We start from the raw sequence: 23,230 nt of genomic DNA, 5'->3' as shown, positions 1-23,230 counted from the left end.
AGTTATAAGTTGGTACAGTGGATAGGCCTTGAAAAACTAAACACAGATCAATCGAGAAAACAGGAAGAAGTTGTGTGCAACTATGAAAAAATATGCAAAATATACAAACTGAGTAGTCAATGCGCAACATATGGAACATCAAGGACAATGTGAGTTCTAGAGCGCCGTGGTCCCGTGGTTAGCGTGAGCGGCTCCCGAACGAGAGGTCCTTGGTTCAAGTCGTCCATCGACTGAAAGTTTAATGTTTTATTTTCAGACAATTATTATCTGTCCGTCCGTCCGATGCGAGGTAGCTGCGCCGTAGTATGGGGACGCCACACCTAAACAAACATCGAAACACACGACGTCAGTCGACTACAACGCACGGAAGAGAGAGTATTCCTGCTAACGAGGCTCCCTGGCTGGCAGTTGACTGTTCACTGCTTTGGACGAAAGTGCATTAAAATACGTGAGATGTATTCCGTGGGCAATATGAATCCAGCAAATATAGCTCGCGACTTCAATAACAATCGCACGGTTTTGCAGTGCGGTCGCAAAACACAGACACAAATCTTATTACAGTGAACAGAGACGTCAATGAACGGACAGATCATAACTTTGCGAAAATAAAATTTTCACTCGAGGGAAGACTTGAACCAAAGACCTCTCGTTCCAAAGCGCCTCACGCTAACCACGGGACCACGGCTCTCCTAAGCTCAGACGGTCCTTGATGTTGCCTATCTTGCACATGGACTACTCAGATTGTATATTTTGCTTACTTTTTTCATAGTTCCACACAGCTTCTTGTTTTCTCGATTGATCTGTGTTCAGTTTTTCAAGGCCTATCCACTGTGCCAACTTATAACTAAATCTGATGGGGGTGCGATGGGGAGCTTCCCTTGTTAGGAGTGTCCACGATTCTGAAAGACCCATATAGATGGAATATTGCCTTCCGGAAATCCATATTTTTCATCCATATTTGAGTCCACAGGGTGCATACCCTCGGCGACTGCCACATTTTTTTTCCTTTTATCGTCCATACTAACTTTCTCCAAATGATATAAAGGACTTCCAGTATTCAAAATGTCTAGAAACGTCGCACTTTACACTGCACTTTCGGCGAGACAGCGGCAACTACTCGAATCCGTCGCCTGTGGCTTACTGAACACACCACAGTACAGCGTCCGCTGAGTAATAACGAAAATTTACGAACTTAACTACCAGTTCGCGCGCCAGCACACACGCAAGAGCCGCGCTTCGGAGCAGTTGGCGTGCCTGCACGTTAGTGAAAAATGACAGGCCTGAAAATGCTCCAATGTGTGTGAAATCTTATGGGACTTGACTGCTAAGGTCATCAGTCCCTAAGCTTACACACTACTTAACCTAAATTATCCTAAGGACAAACACACACACCCATACCCGAGGGAGGACTCTAACCTCCGCCGGGATCAGCCGCACAGTCCATGACTGCAGCGCCTCAGGCCGCTGGCTAATCCGACAGGCCTGAGATCGGCAGGCTGTGTCCGTCAGAGCTATCCGCGAAAGAGCTGGCACATCGCAGCAAACACCCCCCGCCCCCTTCCCACCGCCGTATATTGCCAGCTAATATCAAACTTCCACACATTGCAACTGTGTGCCGGACGAAAACTAACCAGGTGCCCTTGCCTTTCACGGGCAGTGCTCTGACCGAATGAGCTGCCAAGCAAGGCACGACTCATGAACCACCAGCAGAGCTTTTACTCCCGCCAGTAACGCTCGTTTTTTCCAAAGACACCGGTTTTGAGCCTCAGATCGGCACAAAGTTTCAATCTGTGAGGAAATTTCACAACATTGCGCAAACTGCTTTCTTTACAGAAATAATTTCTCCTCTGCGGCCAACAGGTGGCTAGGTGACTTATTAAGTGCTGTACGCAACTTCAAAGCAACACAAATTATACTATTCATCAATGTTGACACCAAGTCTCAAGGACGGTCAGAACGTTCTGCCCATCTTTCAGTTCCTCGACGGAGCCTCAATGTTGGTAGTTAAGCGACTGCTGCGGATCAGTTCATCGATTGAGTCCACATTGTCGCCTGCGTTCGATGTCTATGGCCTTCCTTCCCCATCAGTATCATTCACCTCTATGCGGCACTGCTCAAATTGTTGGGTCCATTTCACTATGGTAGGGCGCCACACGGCATTTGGCCCATATACCGCCGGAATTTCACGGTGAATGTGTGTTATTTATATGTTTTTCTCACAATAATCTTATGCCCCGCATACTTACGCTTTGGAGTACGTTCCCAGTTGCCGCAACATTTCAGTTCCACATTGATACATCTGTTACCCGTACTGAAGCAGAACTGTCTGTGCAGAACACGCAGAACAGTAAATCTCTTCTGATAATTCCTCATTCTTCGGCTCTATCATCGTAACGCGAGTCGAGAGTACAACTTACTTTCCTAAGTACCCCCGTACGAGGACTGTTTCGCATACTGCTTCAAAATCCAGTGTTTCCTGTTGCCGCCGCACGTGACAGAACATACGAAAAATATCCAGGTTAACTATGAACACTGGAATATGGAGATATCAGGATGTGTTACTTTACGGCAATACCTGCAAGAAACTGCCAGGCTGTTTGAGAACGAAACGTGTATAACCAGCAATGAATTAGGTAAGTGAATAGTGATCATGTAACCCTGATAGGATTCTACGGCAGCTGAAGGCATGTAACAGCAACCACGTCTCCACCACCACCACCACCACCACCACCACCACCGGGAAACGGGTGGCTTAGAACACACCACCGAAGCGGCTTTCTTTATTTGCTAATAGCCGTAATAAATCAAACAATTGCGCGAATTAAGTACCCCCACTCACACAAAGAGAGTGCGTGTGTGCGTGCGTGCGTGCGTGCGCCATCACACGATTAAGTAGCCATAAAAAAAGGCTTATTGCGGCTATATAGTAGGTACGGAAAAGGAGGGGAGCGCGGTACTTTATTCATGGCAATTGTTCGATTCATTGTGGCTGTTAGCGATGTAATTGTAAATAGTCACCGTGATTAACAACTGCAACAATAGCTGACGTGCAGTAAAATTTTACAACACTGCACTGTCACAAGCATGAAATACTTATCGAAACTGTCGTCACTGCTGTCCGGTCAAGACCTCTTGACAACTCTAGGAAAGTTTATACTGAGACATTGTTTACATCCTCATGTGAACTGCAAGTCACCTTATGGTGTTTCACGAATGATACATAACGCACCAATACTGGCAACTCGTGAACTATGGATGTACGTATGTGGAGAAATTTTCAGTGACGCAGACTAAAAAGACTCGGAAACTCCTATCATCAATTTTTCCATGATACGTTCTCCGATAAGGTTGCTGCTGACGTTCCAGGATACAAACTTCAGGTATCTGAATACCACAGCCCATTTCTACGACATATAGGAAAAACTATTGGAAGTAGGCTGTTTAGGTTTGCTTAATGCTCTGTATGAAAATCGCTGACTGTGGCTAGTTGGACTCATTCGCTAGTGAAACGTTGGGCAGTTGGAGGTGAGCCGCCAGCAGTGGTGGTGGATGTGCGGAGAGAAATGCCAGAGTTTTGAGAGGTTACTATAAGCGGACGATCTGAACGCGTGTCCGTCGGAAGAAGGACATTTGTTTAATTGGATTTCACAAAATTATATATATATGACTTTTGAACGCTATTAAGGTAGGTACATTGTTTGTTCTCTATCAAAATCTTTCATTTGCTAACTACGCCTATCGGTAATCGCCTTCAGTAGTCAGAAACTTTTATTTAGGTGGCAGTATTAGCGCTCGCTGTATTGCAGTAGTTCGAGCCACGAAGATTTTTGTGAGGTAAGTGATTCATGAAAGGTATAGGTTATTGTTAGTCAGGGCCATTCTTTTATAGGAATTACTGAAAGTCAGATTGAGTTGCGCTAAAATATTGTGTCAGTAAAGAGAAAACTGAGTACGTTGAGTTTTGCTCAACTGTTTGAAAATCAAATAACTTACGAGTTTTTGCAGCACTGTCGTCCTTAACATTCAAAGGAGAAGTTTCACTATTAACATTTTTCTTACAAGGACGTCCTAAAATGTGTGTGGCGTATACTGTATACATAACTTCAACATGTGGATAGCCGACGATGCAGAAACCGATGTATGTGAACGTTTCATTGGCGATCCCACTCTTGAGAAACTCTTCAATGAAGAGTCCACGAAAGCCTGTAGTAATTTCTTGCGAAGCGTTGGAACGCACAAATCATTTACAAGTAGCTCATTTTGTGAATGACAATCTTGAAGTATTGTGGCCTCAGGGTATTAAAGTAGTAATTTATTCGGATGCAGCAGCCTTCACCCTGGAGCTTCTTACGCGTATTTTATCAACATTTAACCCACTTCAGAATTCCAAAGGCGTACATTGCAAACATATTATCGAACAAGCCTGCGGTGGCTACCAAGAAGTAAATCAATACTTCCACATACCAAGGAAGTACGTCTCTAAAACCATTGTTCACCGGGCGTGCAGCTTTATCCGGTCAAGTTTGGCTTTTTACGGTCGCATGTCACTGAAAGAGTGTAGCAGAACTTCTGTCTAACCGAAGTTCTCCGAATTCTAAGAGACCTAAAAATGAAGTGCAATAATTTAGATCAAGCAGTAATATGTACAAATAAGGGGCAGTCAAATGGAATATGAAAACCCGTCACAACGGGACCATGCAATGGTTCCATTCCAAAGCAATTACCAGACGCGTTAAGACATTTATCCCACTGAAAATCGAGACGATCCATTTCTGTTTCGTAGAACGCGGTCGGCCGCTGACCGATCCACAACCACATCCACTCTTGCACTTCCTTGTCCGACTTACCGTCGTCCACGCATGTCATTCATCAGGTCGCCAAAGCTGTGCAAAATCACACGGTGGAAGATCCCGGCCGTACGGAGTATTTTGCAGTGTTTCCCAGCCAAACCGCTGAAGCGTAGCCTTCGTCTGATTGGGAGCGGGCGTGATCGCCCAACAGGTTGATTCCTTCCCAAGCATTCATGGGCGCTTTATGGTGCGTCGCAGTTTCTGCCAAGTGTCTTCATAGTGATGCACGCTGATCGTAGTTACGCGCAGAGGACCCCTACTGTCTAAGGAGGTCACGATAACGCCCGCCCCCACACTGCCAATCGGACGAAGACTGTACTTCAGCGATTTGGTTGGCTAACAGTGTAACATTCTCTGTACAGCCCGCATCCTTCACCGTGTGATCTTCGTACCTTTGCCCACGTTAAGACAGACGTGCGTGCACGTCTGAAACTCGGACGAGGAAGTAAAAGACTGCGTGCGGTTGTGGTGGCATGAGTGACCGACCACGTTCTACTAAACAGGGGTTGATCGTCACGTCTCTCAGTGGGATCAATGCCTTAACGCGTGTAGTGATTACTTTTTAATGTATCCATTCCTCGGTTCTGCTGTGGCCGGTGGCCGGTTTTCGTTTGACTGCTCATAATAATTGCCGTGGACTACAAATCCGGGACATGCGAGTTCAGCACCCAATTGAATTTCTTTCAGTGCATCACGTTAACCGATGTCCCAACCTGGAAACATGCAGCTGAAAATGCAGATATTTTATGTAGAAAAACAACGAGAAGTTCGATGACAAATTCTTCGATCTGTGGCAAATTTAGCGGGAAAAAAGTATGAGGTGACCAAAGTTAATGAAAATTTCTTTCGTTTTCTGTCTCATAGGAGACGATAATTTTTTTTACCTAGCTCAATGAAGAACATTTAGTTTATTTTGATCTAAGGTTGTCTTAGAGGACTGAGCGATTAAGAAGACTGAGCTCTTAGTTGCTCTCATAATCGTAAGGCTGTTTACTCATTTGTTTTAGCACCTTTAACGTTGCTCTCGCAAAAAGCTTACTATAATTGTTATTACTAATAGACTCAAAATATCATTTCTATTTATAATAGGTGGTCCTGCGTTTAGGGCAAAATGACGGGATGAATATAATGTCCAGTCCGGCTCTTCTACTTCTGAACCCGGCATCCCTAGTTTCTCATGGTGTGCCACTCTAAGGGACTTTCGAAACTAGCGTTGCCGCCTGAACCGATACTACACTCTAGAACTGCAGATAATTTGGACAAGAACCTGGGTGTTCCTTGCGCTTCAAAATCGCAATTCACAGCTCCAAGGTAATGTATCTTAGTAATTTCAGTGACGATTGAGATTTTAGTAAACAGAAGGGACAAAAAGTAGTTTTATTAACACAATAAAGACTTTCAAAAGAAATTAAGTACTATTAATTGTGGCTCCTTAATTACTTTACGTATTTCTGTCACTTGTGACTGCATATTACGTTGATATAGTAGTCTATAGTGTAATTCAGAGGTAAATTTCAGCTTTAACTATCGGTTTGTGTTGAATATTTTACAAAATATTTTCCTTATGTTAAATGTTTTCTTACATATTTTACCCATTTTAATTACGTAAATATGTACATACTTTGTGTGTTGACATTAAATAAAAACCCCGACTTTGAGGGTGTGTGTGTGTGTGTGTGAGAGAGAGAGAGAGAGAGAGAGAGAGAGAGAGAGAGAGAGAGAGAGAGAGAGAGAGCGAAATTTCATCGGACAGACATCGCTACCGCCGTGCCTCAACACACGATACCGACTTCGCTGAAAGGAGTTTGTCAGTTTCTGTAAGTGACGATTCCGATTCCAGTTTCCCAGATAATATTTCACCGCCCATTGCTTGCTTATTTGTTAATTTCTTTGACGTACTAACGGCATTCAGTACTTTTTACCAGACAAAAGCGACAAAATCTGGCACTGCTCTTGGTCGTTCTCAATAATTACGTAACCCTTATCAGAAAACGTCCACCAATCACAATTTTGTCTACAAAAATTTGTGCGAAGATCTGTAGAGTAAATTACTGCCACCGATTCGACTTACCAACGTAATCCCTTGAAAGATGTTAAATTACGTTAAATAAATCCACAAAACACATGCACAATTGCGCAAAGACGTACTGATTTTTACGTGAAAATGGTTATGCTCCGCAGAATGTACCGCGAACGTTAAAAGCCGTTCATACTAGTACCGCGGATACTACTTCAGCAAGAGGTTAAAAAATGGCGCACTGAGGTTACAGAAAATCAGCACATCATGCCTGACTGCAACATACGCCAGATAATCCTGTGTGGTTGTGCTATTTTACTCAAAACCAGAACGTATGCACATCGAATGTGCGAAACAGGTTTCAAATCCCATATCGTTAATTAGGAGCGGCTCACCTGTGCATGCGTCGAAGTCCACAAAGAAATCATCACTTATTGAGAGCCATAGCTTTTTATCAACTGCAGTCTTCTTAGATAGTAAACACTTGTTGTGGTCTTCAGTCCTGAGACTGGTTTGATGCAGCTCTCCATGCTACTATATCCTGTGGAAGCTTCATCTCCCAGTAACTACTGCAACCGACATCCTTCTGAATCTGTTTAGTGTATTCATCTCTTGGTCTCCCTCTACGATTTTTACCCTCCACGTTGCCCTCCAGTACTAAATTGGTGATCCCTTGATGCCTCAGAACATGTCCTGCCAACCGATCCCTTCTTCTGGTCAAGTTGTGCCCCAAACTCCTCTTCTCCCCAATTCTATTCAATACCTGCTCATTAGTTATGTGATCTATCCATCTAATCTTCAGCATTCTTCTGTAGCACCACAATCTCTTCTTGTCTAAACTATCTATCGTCCACGTTTCACTTCCATACATGGCTACACCCCATACAAATACGTTCAGAAACGACTTCCTGACAAATCTATACTCGGTGTTAACAAATTTCTCTTCTTCAGAAATACTTTCCTTGACATTGCCAGTCTACATTTTATATCCTCCCCACTTCGACCATCATCAGTTATTTTGTTCCCCAAATAGCAAAAATGCTTTACTACTTTAAGTGTCATTTCCCATTCTAATTCCTCAGCATCACCCGACTTAATTCGACTACATTCCATTATCCTCGTTTTGCTTTTGTTGATGTTCATCTTACATTCTCTCTTCAAGACACTGTCCATTCCGTTGAACTGCTCTTCCAAGTCCTATGCTGTCTCTGACAATTACAATGTCATCGGCAAACAAAGTTTTATTTCTTCTCCATGGATTTTAATACCTACTCCAAATTTTTCTTTTGTTTCCTTTACTGCTTGCTCAATATACAGATTGAGCAACATCGGGGACAGGCTACAACCCTGTCTCACTCCCTTCCCAATCACTGCTTCCCCTTCATGCCCCTCAATTATTATAACTGCCATCTGGTTTCTGTACAAATTGTAAATAGCCTTTCGCTCGCTGTATTTTACCCCTGCCACCTGCAGAATTTGAAATAGGGTATTCCAGTCAACATTGTGAAAAGCTTTCTCTAAGTCTACAAATGCTAGAAACGTAGCTTTACCTTTCCTGAATCTATTTTCTAAGATAAGTCGTAGGGTTAGTATTGCCTTACGCGTTCCAATATTTCTACGGAATCCAAACTGATCTTCCGCGAGGTCGGCTTCCATTCGTCTGTAAAGAATTCGCGTTAGTACTTTGCAGCTATGACTTATTAAACTGATAGTTCGGTAATTTTCACATCTGTCCTCACCTGCTTTCTTTGGGATTGGAATTATTATATTCTTCTCGAAGTCTGAGGGTATTTCGCCTTTCTCATACATCTTGCTCATCAGATGGTAGAGTTTTGTCAGGACTGGCTCTCCCTGGCTGTTAGTAGTTCTAATGGAATGTTGTCTACTTCCGGGGCCTTGTTTCGACTCAGGTCTTTCAGTGCTCTGTCAAACTCTTCACGCAGTATCATACCTCCCCTTTCATCTCCATCTACCTCCTCTTTCATTTCCATAATATTGTCTTCAAGAGCATCGCCCCTGTATAGACCCTCTATGTACTCCTTCCACCTTTCTGCTTTCTCTTCTTTGCTTAGAACTGGGTTTCCATCTACACTTAAAATAACGAAGGTGGAAGAACGTGACCGGGGAGGGGGAGGTGAGGGAGGGGAGATGTGAGGAAATGACTAACAACTAAAATATGAGTAGCGTAATGCCCATGTTATGTTCATTGCTGGACAGTGCATTTAGCACATAGAACCCCCTGCCGCCTCGGACGGCGGAAATAAAGACACTAGCGGCGGAGCACCGTATCAACTACCCACAGCTCATTCGGACTCAAAGCGACAGGTTCCGATGTGCGTGCATCCCTCTCCGCGTCAGCTGTGATCAATAGGATTGAGGTCAGGTGAGTTTCCTTGGGGGGGGGGGGGGTGGGGGGGGGGGGACTATAGCCCGTTACACGGGTGGAGGATGTACTGCTGCGGAAACAATACGATGCCAACAGATGGGTATTCATTATGGCGACAACAGAATGGTCGCCCCCCTCCCTCTGAACTCTTCCTCTTTCTTCCGCCTTTTTAATTAAACCGCTAATTGGTCTGTACTGGAAAACAATCCCCCCCCTCTGAATCATACAGTTTTCTAAATAACTGTATATACCGCAGCTGTTTCAGATTCGGAGTGATGCTACGTTTGAGACGATTGTTGTCAGCTCGCAGTGTGTTAGGTCATTCCATGTGAAGGCGGGTGCAAAGAATCCAAGAAGGCAGATGGAACAAAGGGCGCACTGGCGACGCATTCTATTTGCGTCCCACTACTGCGCGTTGCACCTCTGCCTACATCCAGCTGCCGTGGTTTTATTTAGAAATCTCGCTCGTTCACTCGTTTTGTCCATCTGACAAGACTACACTATGAACGGGCTAATAAGTTTCTTTGTGTGTTAACGAAACAATTTTTTAGCTGTTGTTTAAGTGTTGCATTATTGATTATCTTCTGTAGATAGCCATCAACTTCCTCAGCAATCTTTCCGTCTGTATGGCTAGTACAGCGTATAGAAGGGAAACTGCGCCTCCGAGGTAACTTTTCTTGTTCTCACATCCAACGCTTATTTGTCGTGTGCAGTCTGTAGTCTCATTAGCATGTTCAGTAGTAGGGCTCAGATTTTGAATTATTGTAACATCTCTCTTCAGCGCAAGAACATTAAACCGGTGTTAAACACCATTTGATTTTATCCATTATGTACTTCTGTTACTAACAGCAAGTCACTTGTGAACTATGTTTAGCGTTAATAACAGATTCGCTAAAAACATGCAGAACTGAACAAATTCCGTACAACGAACAAGACAATACTTTCGAAGCGCGTCGATTCGATTTCTGTAACCTTCGCAAGTGTCTCCAAAACAAAGAGGCTTATGATGGGTTTCTGCTTATTGTTCTTCAGCTGTAGCAGCCCACGCGACCTGGTTATCGCGAAATCGTATCTTGGAATAACATAGTTAATGTGTTTTTCGCCACACACACACACACACACACACACACACACACACACACACACACACACACAATTTTGAAACGCATGTTAATGCTACAGTCGCAATATGTTTTTACATGAATGTCAAAAAGTCAGAAGTACTTAAACATCGAATTGGTTGCGTTAACCTTGAGAGTGACTAACTCACGTGCGAGTAAACAGCTTTTGTACAAATAAGCAGTCTAAACGCCTGATATAGACGGAGCCTGGCATTACAGTTTCTCTTGCCTTGTTCACACCGCACACTCAATAGCTGTTGCCTGCTGCCAAACAGCTCTATATCAAAACTTTTAGGATATTTTCATTAAGTCTCTATGCCAACTTTAACAAGCGATATATCGTTCTACTGGTGTTTTTAAAGAATATTCCAATGCCACTAGAAGGTTGGTTGGTTCACTGGGGGGGGGGGGGGGGGGGAGGGACTAAACATGGAAGTCTTCAGTTCCTCGGTCACGGGTTCTTTCATCTGGAGTAGACAGTGACGTCCTCCGGAATGTGCCCGGTAAGTAACGTTTGTAAGAGTGGTAAAAGCGATGCACTGAATGTGATATTGATACACTGACACTATGCTGTTAAGTAAATAACGTGTCACCTTAAGCGCAGACGCATAAAACCTGAACGGAAGAGACTATTTCGATAGCCAACTATCACATGACGGACACTAACAGCATAGGACATTCCACGCAGGTGTCTAACACACCCTTCCTTTTAGAATTCGCTGCATTCGAGGGCGTCGAGAGAAAGTGTAAGCTTGCAGAAACAGAAAATTGCACTCCTGCACATTGAATTATATACAATAGATGGATCACGAGGAAAGCCCTTGTCAGTCAAGTTTGTTATCGTAGCTGCGTACATGAAATAATTTCCATGTTTGAAAGTACTTACTGATGTGAACAGCTGTTTACTAGTATGAAATGTACGTATGGCATACTTGTCCGAGAGTCCCCTTTCGGGGAGTTCGGCCATCTGGTGTTTGACACCACTCCGCCGACTTTCGGGTCTATGACGAAATAATGACAACACCCAGTCCCCGAGCGAAGAATACCATCGACTCGGCCAGAAATCAAACCCGGGCTTTCGGCATGGCATTCAGCCACGCTGACCGCTCAGCTACGGAAGGTTAACGATTTTCAGTTCTGAAAGGTAATAAATTGATCAGATCCAAAATATTGGACATTCATCTTCGGTCAGTTTTGAAAGTAATTATTGCTAATACGTTTTATCCCGAAATGGAGAAGATACCGCCAGAAGGGCGATTTCAAGTCTCAGGAACAGAACCGTATTATTGACAATGGAGGAAAGTACAGCAATCGATAGCGAAGTCCATCGTTTCGTCACAGCAGATCTGGATTGGAACTACTTCATAATCATCTTCAGTGCATATAATAACAGGTGACAGTCCGAAGGGTCACGTAGTAAATACTATTGGTTGATGTTCATCATAAAGGAGTCTAATATCAAGTTCATGAGTTATGTTAGACTCCTGTCTGTTCATCAACCATGTTTATTACGTGACACTTCGGACAAACGTCACCTGTCATACGCGCTGGAGGTGACTACGTAATAGTTGAACCGAGACTCGACTCAGGACCTTTGCCTTTCGCTGTCCTCTGCCGACTGAGCTACCCAATCGAGACTCACGACTCGTCCTCACAGCTTTACTTCCTCACCAGTACCTCACCAGTACCTCACCAGCCTCCCACTATGTCTCCGCAATATCCTTTCTTCCAGGAGTACTTAGTCCTGCCAAGTTTCGCAGGAGAACTTTTGCGAAGTTTGGCAGATGGGAGATGAGATACTGGCGCAAGCAAAGCTGCAATGACGGATCATGAGTCGTGCTTGGATAGCTCTATCATTACAGCACTTGCCTGCTGAAGGCAAAGGCTCAGAGTTCGAGTCCGTCCTACATACAGTTTTAACCTGCCAGTAAGTGCATCAACGCACACTCCAGGCCAGAGTGAAAAACAATTCATTATGGAATGCGAGTTTTGGCTACAAAATAACGGAACTATTGCTGTAAAACGTTTTATTTCGAAAATACATGTTTAGTTATTGTCGCAGTGAATATACTCTATTCCTAGAACGCACCATGCTACTTTTCCATTGATAAAATCAGTGATTGAAGTCTTGCTTTGTGAACTCTATGATTCGTGCGCCTTTTTCACTGCTTCAACAGGCTGGAGTCATACCTTTTAATGCAGATTTGATCTTTGTGAACGGCTAAAAGCTACAAGGTGCTGTGTCAGGGGAGTAAGGCAGGCGGTCTAACGCCGGGATGCTGCACTTCGCTATAACCTTCTTAAACAATGCAATATGAGCCGGTGCTTTGTCTTGATGACTGTTTTAAACTATTCCGGTCGTCTTATTTTTTCACGGAATTGAGGGACAACTGCGAGGTAGTAATGTTTATTAATAGTCTGATCTTCAGGAAGCCTATGAAGATACGCAATTCCATAAAAATCGAAAAAACAACCATCGCTTTGAATCTCTATTTACTCATTCGGACTTTTTTCACTCTCTGTGAAGCTGGGCCCTTCGAATGTATAGATTGACGCTTAGTTTCTGGATCATAAATGAAAAACCAAGATTCTTCACGGGTTATCACACCACCCAATAAGTTTGGATTATTTTCAGTGGTATTGGAAGTGTTAGTACAAGCATTTTCACAAACTGCCTTTGTTCGACAGACAGAATTTTCGCCTCTAGTTTCGAACACACTTTCCTCATATTAAATTGGTGACCTAAAATTTATCTTAAGCATTCTTTGTCAATTCCTAGTTTCAGCAATCGATCGAATACTAAACCGACGGTCAGGTCGAATCATTACATATGTTTTCGGTATTTTCATTTTTGGTGTTTAAGGGATGTGTGTGAAACGTATTCAATGTCTTCTCGGTAATCTTGAAAACGCTTTAGCCTATCAAGAACTCTCATACGAGGTAAACAGTCTTCGCTATACGCTTTTTTTTTTAGTAACATACAGATTTCAGCAGCAGTTTTTCCAAGTAAGAAAATAACAGCTCTTACAGAAACGAAGGCCACAGTCGCAATGACTTGTCTACAGACGCCAGAGATGCTGCATTCGATTGAGAAGGCTTCACATTTCACGGCTATTTGTCGTTTATCTTTGGCGCATGCGAACCTACTGTGTGACAGCATCAGTCCTGTTACTTCATAGGAAAACCTCGTTTTACCGTTGTCCTCGTGCTTTTATAAGACATTTCTCTAAATAAATCTACGTATCTACGAAAGCTGATGTTGTAGTCTCTTTGCGGCCCGTCTAAGCTTACAACTTGTGTATTTGGCCCATGCCAGCTTTTCAGTGACATCCTTGATGTAACGTGCCAGCTCTGCTAGAGCGAGACAAGAATATTGTTCCCCGCACTTTTCCTCTCCCCCCGGCCTACCCGAGTTCTCGTTCGTTTACGCCTGCGGCCTACTGCCCCGTTATAGTGTCCTGCACTAGCGTGGCACGCCGCTAGAGGAGCCAAAACAACATGTCTCATCAAGTTGAAGTCGAGCCCCATGAGGAAGACAGACCGCGGCGCGTCCATCACAGCACGTGGTGCCGCAGGTAAGTTAACTGCACGTTTAAATGCGTGCAAGCTTTCCATTGCATACGACAAAGTTTCACTGACATTTTCGGTGGGCCCTGCATGGAGCCGAGCGTTAGCGAATTATAGCGGACAAGGCTAGTAATGTGACTGTCTTCCGAAGTTCGTTGCTAAGCCCTTATTTCTCGTGGACTACGGATGGAGTACTGCCCAACCACGATATACTGCACTTTGCTTCTTGTAGCCGTCATCGAAAACAAGCAACGACGTTATGTTAAACAAGTACAGATGTGGCTAAGGAAAACGCATCGCACTTCTAATCCTCTCAGAATAGTTGTACATATCGTATGTAGTTGTGGAGCGGCTCCTCGTGAAATATCACCAATAGTACACTGCAGTGCTATCCATAATCACGAATAAGCCCGAGAGTGAAAAACACAGGAAGATAACAAGAAAGACACAGTCGTGAAAAAGGGCTTATATTCGAAGTGGTCCAATTTTGCAGAATCAAAATCCTGCTGGAAGAACATCCGCAACTGAGCATTATAGCAGAGGTTGAAAATACCGCTTCAGTTGTTAATTTCTTTATTGTCACACGACCTGTTTCGGAACAGCACAGCTACGACACCTGAAGATGGGCTTATAACAGTCCGAAACTGGTCGTGTGAAAATAAAATTTACAACAGAAGTGGCATTTTCAACCTCTGCTTTGCAGGATCAGTTGCTTTACTGAATGGAATCTTGCGGGCAGCAGAATAGGTACAGAAGTCGGAAAGGACAGCAGAATATGTTTTAAAGGACCGCAAGATAGAAGAAGAAACCGAGGAAAAGTTAAAACCCGTAGAAAACAATGGCGTTCTATAAAAGAAGTTTCTCTAGATGACTTCGATAAAGCATTTATTCGGAGAAAATTCTGGGTTTATTAGAACCAGGAGGAGGAAATCCCATCGTTGAGAAAGCTGCCTATATTTTCAAGAACAGAAATTTTCAGGGGGAAAGGAGAACATTTGGGGAAAAATTTTTTAGGTAGATGGGATTTCATTAGAGAAAAATGTGAAAATAAGGGAACCATCCCAACAGAACTTTCAGCCATCGTTGCAAAGCGTGCAAAATATGTGAGAGGTATCAGAAATAATGAAAGGAGGCCACTATGAAACTTCCTGGCACGTTAAAACTGTGTGCGGGACCGAGAGTCCAACTCGGGACCTTTGGCCTTTGGCGTGCAAGTGCTCTACCATCTGAGCTACCCAATCACGACTCTCGCCCCGTCCTCACAGCTTTCATATCAGCGCACACTCCGCTGCAGAGTGAAAACCCCATTCTGAAGGGAGGCCAGTTAAAACAGTGGTATTCACGGTCGAAACGTGTCGCGTACTTATCATACCACGAAGAGAGCATGAAGTGCCTGATGTAATGACTTATAGCTATGCAGGCCAAACAGTGTTGTCCACGCTGTAGGAGCAATGGGTTTCAGAAAGGGAGCAGATTAGTTTCCGATTCGAAATCTGAATTCCGGGACTGTCACGTTGATATGAACGTGGATAATCATCAGTGGTTAGACGGGACACTGATTCCAAATATCCCAGCTGGTAGTATTACTGTACTTGGTAACGTGCAGTATCATAGTGTTGAGGCAAAATCCCAGTACTGAAACTCCGAAAAAGAACAGAGTGGCCCAGTCAGAACAAAATCAGCTTTGAACCGAGCTTAACAAGAAATGGTCTTTCACAAATTGTGCATTATAATTAGACAATGCCTGTTTTCAAAGCAGATGCTGTTTTAAAGTTTAAGGACCGTGCTTAAAGGCTAAGGGAGACACTGATCTGAGGCTCCCTCATACCAGTGATTTGAACCCTATAAAACTAATCTGAATATACAGGGTGTCCCAGCTATCTTGTCCACCCAAAATATCTCTGGAACAATAACAGCTATTGGAAAGCGACTTTCACCGGTATCAATGTAGGGCTGGGGCCCATGAATGTACATATTTGGAAACAAAACGAAAGCATATGTGTTTAACACAAACTTATGTTTTTTTTTAAATGGACCTATATTTTTTCTTCAGCAATCCATAGCATGACAAAGCACATACACAATGGCGTTGACTGCATCGCAATATTCCCATTACATCCCGAGATATTAATACGCGAAGTTGACGCTTGAAACACCCGACATGCGCTGCTAGCGCACGTCTTGAGGCTCAGGCGTGAACCCCACGCTGCCCTTAATCGCGATGTGATTGACATGCGTAATCACACTTCCATACTTATCAAGAGGTCCGAAGCGAATAATACGGTCTGCTGCAATCAACTTTCATAAGCACATAATGGTTTCCCTCTTGCACGTTTTACGTATCTACGTACACAATATGAACCAGTACCGATCGGTGTACACCCGTCAGGTTGTCTTATTTATCCTGCACACCCAAAATAAGGTTTATCTAATGCGTTATATTGAAACGTAACTCCGCCATCTCTCTCCCCACATCCACCACTGCTGGTGGCTCACCTCCACCTGCGCAACGCTACGCGCTGTTAACAGCCAACTGCCCAACACTACAATAGCCAACAACAATGCAAACCAGCCGCAGACTGCACACAGCACAGCCAGTGATTTTCATACAGAGCGCTATGTGGTGTTACCAATAAAAAAACCTATAGTCTACTTACAATATGACCCATTGTGCCTGTCGCGCAGGGCCTGGCTCTGCCTAGTCATGTGTCCAACGTAGTTCCCACTACTGCTATAGTTACCACTTCGCCTTTTTTATGATTTGCGACCCATGCAAACTCCTGTACTGGCAGCAGACCGTATTATTCGTCTCGGACCTCTTGATAAGTATGGAGGTGTGATTACGCATGTCAATCACATCGCGATTACGGGCAGCATGGGGTTCACGCCTGAGCCTCAGGACGTGCGCTAGCAGCGCATGTCGGGTGTTTCAAGCGTCAACTTCGCGTCTTAATATCTCGGGATGTAATGGGAATATTGCGATGCAATCAACGCCATTGTGTATGTGCTTTGTCATGCTATGGATTGCTGAAGAAAAAATATAGGTCCATTTAAAAAAAACATAAGTTTGTGTTAAACACATATGCTTTCGTTTTATAATGTTTCCAAATATGTACGTTCATGGGTCCCAGCCCGACATTGATACCGGTGAAAGTAGTTTTCCAATAGCTATTATTGTTCCAGAGATATTTTGGGTGGACAAGATAGCTGGGACACCCTGTATATACACCGTGGAACACAACTTATTGCTACCAGAATAGCAACGAAAGAATGCAATCAGTAAACAAATAGACCTCAACATAAATTTGATGATCATCTTTCACTACTGCTGTCACTAAATGTCAGCTACAGACATGTTTCCGACCACGACTAGAAGAAAGGTTAGAACACACTACAAAACGGATTATTAGAGCTACATTAAAATAATATTTGTAACAAATAGAAAGCAACAGGAACAACGAAGCGGCATGGAAGTCCGGATTTTAAGACATAACCTGATGATATATGGATATGATGTCTGTTCTTTCCGCTATGTCCGAAAGAACAGACACCATATCCATATAAGTATATAGTTCTGGCAACACGGCCATGACCACCTCGTCGTCCTGTGCGGATGCACACACATTCCCCGAACTCTTCCGGGACTTGGTAAGAATGTCTTCCACGAGTAGTGAGTGTGTTGGGGTGGGACACTACGAATGTAGTGTGTGGACATAAGGTGAGAATGTGGGTCTCGCGGGAGGCGTGCACGAGATAGTCCCTGCAGTCGCGCTATACTCTGTGCCCTCGGTGGCTCAGATGGATAGAGCGTCTGCCATGTAAGCAGGAGATCCCGGGTTACAGTCCCGGTCGGGGCACACATTTTCACCTGTCCTCGTTGATATATATCAACTGCCGTTAGCAGCTGAAGCAGGCCGATGATGATGAATACGTAATTGGTACTGTCATCTAGCGTAACACACTGCTTATAAACGAATAAGTCGTCCGTGTAACAGGAGACATTTTTGCATGTGGTGAAGCGTACTACTTACCACATTGTTCCGATAAGCCTATGGGATTTTGCTTCATTCCTCCACAGCGACCCGTATGTGGTCTGGTGGGTCAGAACGACTGCTAACCGCTCGTTTTAGCATGGCTCATACACGCTCAGTGTAAGTGAGATATGGAGAATATGGGGGCCATTCCATGTGACTGTGTCTACTCCACGAGGATAGTGTTAACAAGATTGTAACGATGTGAGCGTGCATTGTCGCTCATCAGCGTGAATCCCGCTCCAACATGTTCGTCCCGGTATTCCATACCAGTCATCTTCCCATGTTTTGCAGAAGGGGGTGTCTTGCGGCCATAAATGACTACTCCAAAACCTGATTGAACCGCTTTGATAAGGAAAATTGTCTAGAATACAGCTGGGGTGTTAAAGTTGTCCTCGTTGGCTCCACACACGGTTATCAGTAGTGCCAGGCTGGAGACTGATACGTGTCGCATCAGACAAGATCGTTGTGTGCCACTGGTGTCTAGCCCACATAGAGCGGTTTCGCGCCGATGCCACCTAAGCCCGTCTCCCAGCCCCGTTTAGAGGAGCCGCCTTGAGAAGTCTTCTGGTACGTAATCCCTGCTCACGGGGCCTCTTTCGTGTCATTTGTATTGACACCTGCACTCCTGCAGCTGTTTGCAACTGCCGTTACAGACATACCGCATTCTGTGGAGGTTGCGTACTTGCTGTTATTCGCAGATATCAGTCCTGCACACCCGTTTTCCTTCCGCGGCCACAACTATGACCATGCTCAACTGAACCTGTCACTACGATCTTGATCCGGACTCTAGAGACATCGCTTTGGTTCACAATGACATTCGCTGCGACGTACACCTCTCATTCGCCGCCTGCATTGGAGTGACTATACGGAACAACTGATTGCGCATCATTCTTATCGAAACCATCTTGAAGCAACAACTCTCTTGGTGACACAGAGCACGAGTACTGCAGTGTTTACAGGTGACACGGTTTACTTGAACTGCACATACTGCCCCTCACAGTAGAAACATTACAAACAAATGCATTAATATTATAACATGTCTCTGGATAACAACGTTCAATTTTTAAATTTTGGCAATATAAAACATTTTGACAACTGCATGAGTCACGCTTAAATTATGCATTTTTTGGATCGAGGTTTGCACTTACGCGAACCTTAAAGCCGAACACGAGTGCCCGCTCCCTATTCGATCGCGTGAGAAGTGTGGTGTCATGTTTGTTTAGACGCGCGCAGCCGGAGGCGACACGATGGTGTAGCGTACCGATAAGGCGCCGCCGCCTGTCCATCTAACCACAACGGAAGCTGTGGCGTCGCCTGCAAGTCCCGACTCGCCTCGCCGGAGGACAAGGGAACTTGTACTGACGAGGACGGCGAACCCGCCTCCTTGCTGGTCCTTTGTCTGGAGTTGCCAAGTCCTGGAAAACTAAGCCACACCTCTTCACTGGAGAGCGCTCGTGTGCGGCCTTTACTAAACGCGAACCAGTCCTCTCCCTATACTCCGCCATTCCTCAGTAGATTCCTCCAAATCTGGCAGCGTTTATGCACCAAGTCAGGCCGATCATATTCATGTCCATGATGAAACAGATGATTTAAGTCGAGTAACGTTTGGGTCATTCACACAACCATCACCTTCAGAATAGTACTGTTGGTAGCGGAAACACCGATCTCAATGTTTCTACCACCTATTAAATGTATCCTAATGTCTGTTACTGTGTTTAGTATCCTCTTTCACTTTATCAACCAATACCGTTTTATTTGCGCCTTGGCGGAGGCAAGTCACACCTGAGGCAAGTCACACCTGAGGCAAGTCACACCTGAGGCAAGTCACACCTGAGGCAAGTCACACCTGAGGCAAGTCACACCTGAGGCAAGTCACACCTGAGGCAAGTCACACCTGAGGCAAGTCACACCTGAGGCAAGTCACACCTGAGGCAAGTCACACCTGAGGCAAGTCACACCTGAGGCAAGTCACACCTGAGGCAAGTCACACCTGAGGCAAGTCACACCTGAGGCAAGTCACACCTGAGGCAAGTCACACCTGAGGCAAGTCACACCTGAGGCAAGTCACACCTGAGGCAAGTCACACCTGAGGCAAGTCACACCTGAGGCAAGTCACACCTGAGGCAAGTCACACCTGAGGCAAGTCACACCTGAGGCAAGTCACACCTGAGGCAAGTCACACCTGAGGCAAGTCTGGAGAACAGCTGTGATCTTTTCTCTTAAAAGTAAGTATATGTACAGGGTGTGTGTGTGTGTGTGTGTGTGTGTGTGTGTGTGTGTGTGTGTGTGTGTGTTGAGTCGTCAGGCACATTTTCTCTCTCAGGTTCGGCAGGTATTTGCTATTTCGTTTTTTCATTGTGTAACTGGAGTCACACCAAACAAATACTGCTCATCACATCTTTCATGCGGCGTCCAGTGTGGATGGAAAGAGTCAGTTTGTTTCCCTTTACAAACAAAATTATTTTTAAATCGAATTGTACATGCCCATTCGATACAGCGCTCCCAGATTAGTCTTTATGCTACATTCGTGTTACCGATATGTAACGGGCAGTTAAAAACGAAGAATAGCGAGTACTCCAACAGCGACTGAGTAGCATGGCTACTGCATGGCGGTGGCAGTCAGGACGGGCGAGGGCGGTATTGTCGCAGCTGAAGGACTGGTTGGTCTTCACATTTTAATGTCCCTGTATACATATATCGACAGAACCACTACCGCACTAGACTATCTGGGAGCGCTCTATTGAATGGGCACGTAAAATGGCGCTTTAAAAGTATTTTTTTGTAACGGGATACAAACCGGCGCTTTCCGTCGAGAATGGGACTCGCATGAAAGACTTGGTAAGCAGTATTTGTTTGGGATGAATCCTGTCACACATTGAAAAAACGAAACTGCAAATATCTGCCGAAACACGAGAGAAAATGTGGCTGACGACTCAAGAGACTGTAAATTAGGTGGACAGGTAAGGTAAAACTGACAGTGCGCAGAATCGGCGAGTAAAGGAGTATATGGAAATCACTGGCAAGAAGGGACCGAATGATAGGACATCTGTTAAGACACGAGGAACTTCCATGGCACTAGAGGCAGCTGTAGAGAATAAGAATTTTAGAGAAGGACACATCTGAATGACGTCCAGCAAAAAATTGAGGACGTAGTAGATTGCAATTGCTACTCTGAGATAGAAATGGTGGTACAGAAGAGGAATTAGTGGCGGGCCATATCAAACCAGTCAAAAGACAGATGATTAAAAAAGTTTGGATTTTAAACTTGCTTCGTGTGGCGGCAGATCTGAATTACGTTGTGATTCAAGCCAACTTTTTCGTCGGCAAGAGGAAAAGCCTAATAAAAATGTGTGACGTATTTCCTTAGAATATTTCCATTAATATGAGGAGACAATGTCCTCCCTGTCACCAATGTAGAATTGGTTCCACTTGCAATTAAAGCCACGACCAACGTTAATTCTTTGCCATGCATGGGAAACCAGCGCACAGTTTTCGCTACGCCTACACCGCATACCTCTGTTCGTCCGCCTCATTTTAGCGCGGTGGCACGGCTCTCTAAAAAAAGAAGTTGGGAAACTGCGTGCCAACCGGGGGGCGGGGAGGATGGGACAGAGGGAGGAGGAGTATACAGTTTCTATGCTCTTCTCCCCCTCCCCTCCCCCCCCCCCCCCCCCCCAAAAAAAATTCACTTACAGCTGTACACAATCTGACCCAGCTATAAAAATCATGTTTCACGTCTGCAGATATGGGATTAGTATTTTAGGTGAGACAGTAATTTCAGTTTAAACTGAAACTGTCGCATGGTTGCAACGGCTATCAGACAACATCAAGCGCCTTAATTCAGGATGTATACGCCGCGGGACAACCTGGATATATGGGAAAAACCCGGCAATTTTTTCATCCGGGAAAAACCTAGGAATTTTGTTGAATTAGGAGCATTTTTTCATTGCTTTGGTGCCCAATTAAATTTCTGTAATTTTGTTTGGTAAGAGCCGATACTCTAACAAAGAATTACGCTTTAGCCAGTTACTGCAGAATACTTTACTGCAGCTATGAAACAGAACCGAGAGAATAGTACCAAAATAAAACTTTGGAATTAAAGAAAACGTGCCTGTTACAGTAACAAAACACGATGCACACATAAGCGTCCGCCGACAGCAAAATGTGTCAGACTATGCAATACTTCGTAACAGCGAACTGCTTATAATGCGTCTTTCTCGTAGGTGTCGGTTTGGACTAGCGTGACATCACAACTGTTTGCATTTCTAATAGGTCGCAGGAAAATATTGCTAATAGTGATTTGAGAAGAGTTACTTTCAAAGTAAATTTATTTCTACGCAAGGTGAAATAGGTTACATGTGACAATATGTGATGCATTCATGAAATTACTGAGCGTTAGACTAATTCGAAACTTAATACTAAGCACCAGCCACTTCAAAAAATTTCAGGCCGAGCAGACCAGCCATACTGCCACGTACACCTTAACAGGTAACACCCGCTGAAGTTTCAAGGCTAGTTCTTCATGTTTATTTTAGTTCTTTCATAGGTTAAAAATTATAGAACTATGGTAAAGAGAATTAACCTTAAAAAAGTGCGAAGTTAGTTCTTGGGCAGTTTCACACGTAACTTTCTTTTCTATGGAAAAATCAAAGTCTTCGGCGGAAGATGTATTCAAGCCAGGTAACCCACGGAATGTTAGTTGCACAGCAGTGAAATTTATAACCGTGCTTGTTAGAAGTATTAAGCTGCTGCAATTTATGCTGAGCGCTTAGGATCCTGCGTAACCACAACGGCGTGAAAATCAGCAACAAAATTTTTGAGACCAATGTTATGTGTGAAAGATTAGTCTTCTTGTAGCTATACTGTATGTATATTAATTTAAACCATTAACGTTTTCTGTATGTGTATTCGCGCTACTTAATGTGTTGGTGACATCACGCGTCCTATGCCCTGAATATCTGCTGCAGTTGGCTGGTGAGCTTTACAGCTCCGAAGTAAAGTTTGTCATTTAAAAGGGAAAAACTGTGGTTTCACTGGAGATAGTGTATTTTTTCCGGGAAAAATGTTCCTACACATGAGAAGTATTTTTAACCGGGAAATCCGAAAAAACTCGGGAATTTTTTCCTTGTCCGCGTATACACCATGTAACTACATTCTGTGTAGGTCTGCCAGCGAAGGAATGAAAGATGATGCAAGCCGTAATAGTTTGTCTCATCCGCGGCTGCAGTACAACGAGAAGAGTGACATCCCCTGCT

General features: G+C 44.2%; 1 protein-coding gene across 2 annotated transcripts in view; it reads right to left on the bottom strand.

Annotated features, from left to right (window-relative positions):
* LOC126457021 (caspase-1-like) overlaps nucleotides 1-23,230 on the bottom strand; it is a 151,072-nt gene that overhangs the window by 48,841 nt on the left and 79,001 nt on the right. The gene's annotated exons all lie outside the window — the stretch shown is intronic.

This window comes from Schistocerca serialis, chromosome 2, assembly GCF_023864345.2.
Source record: "Schistocerca serialis cubense isolate TAMUIC-IGC-003099 chromosome 2, iqSchSeri2.2, whole genome shotgun sequence".
NCBI lineage: Eukaryota > Metazoa > Arthropoda > Insecta > Orthoptera > Acrididae > Schistocerca > Schistocerca serialis.
Note: the sequence above shows the minus strand (reverse complement) of the source record. Positions and strands in the feature narration are given on the sequence as shown.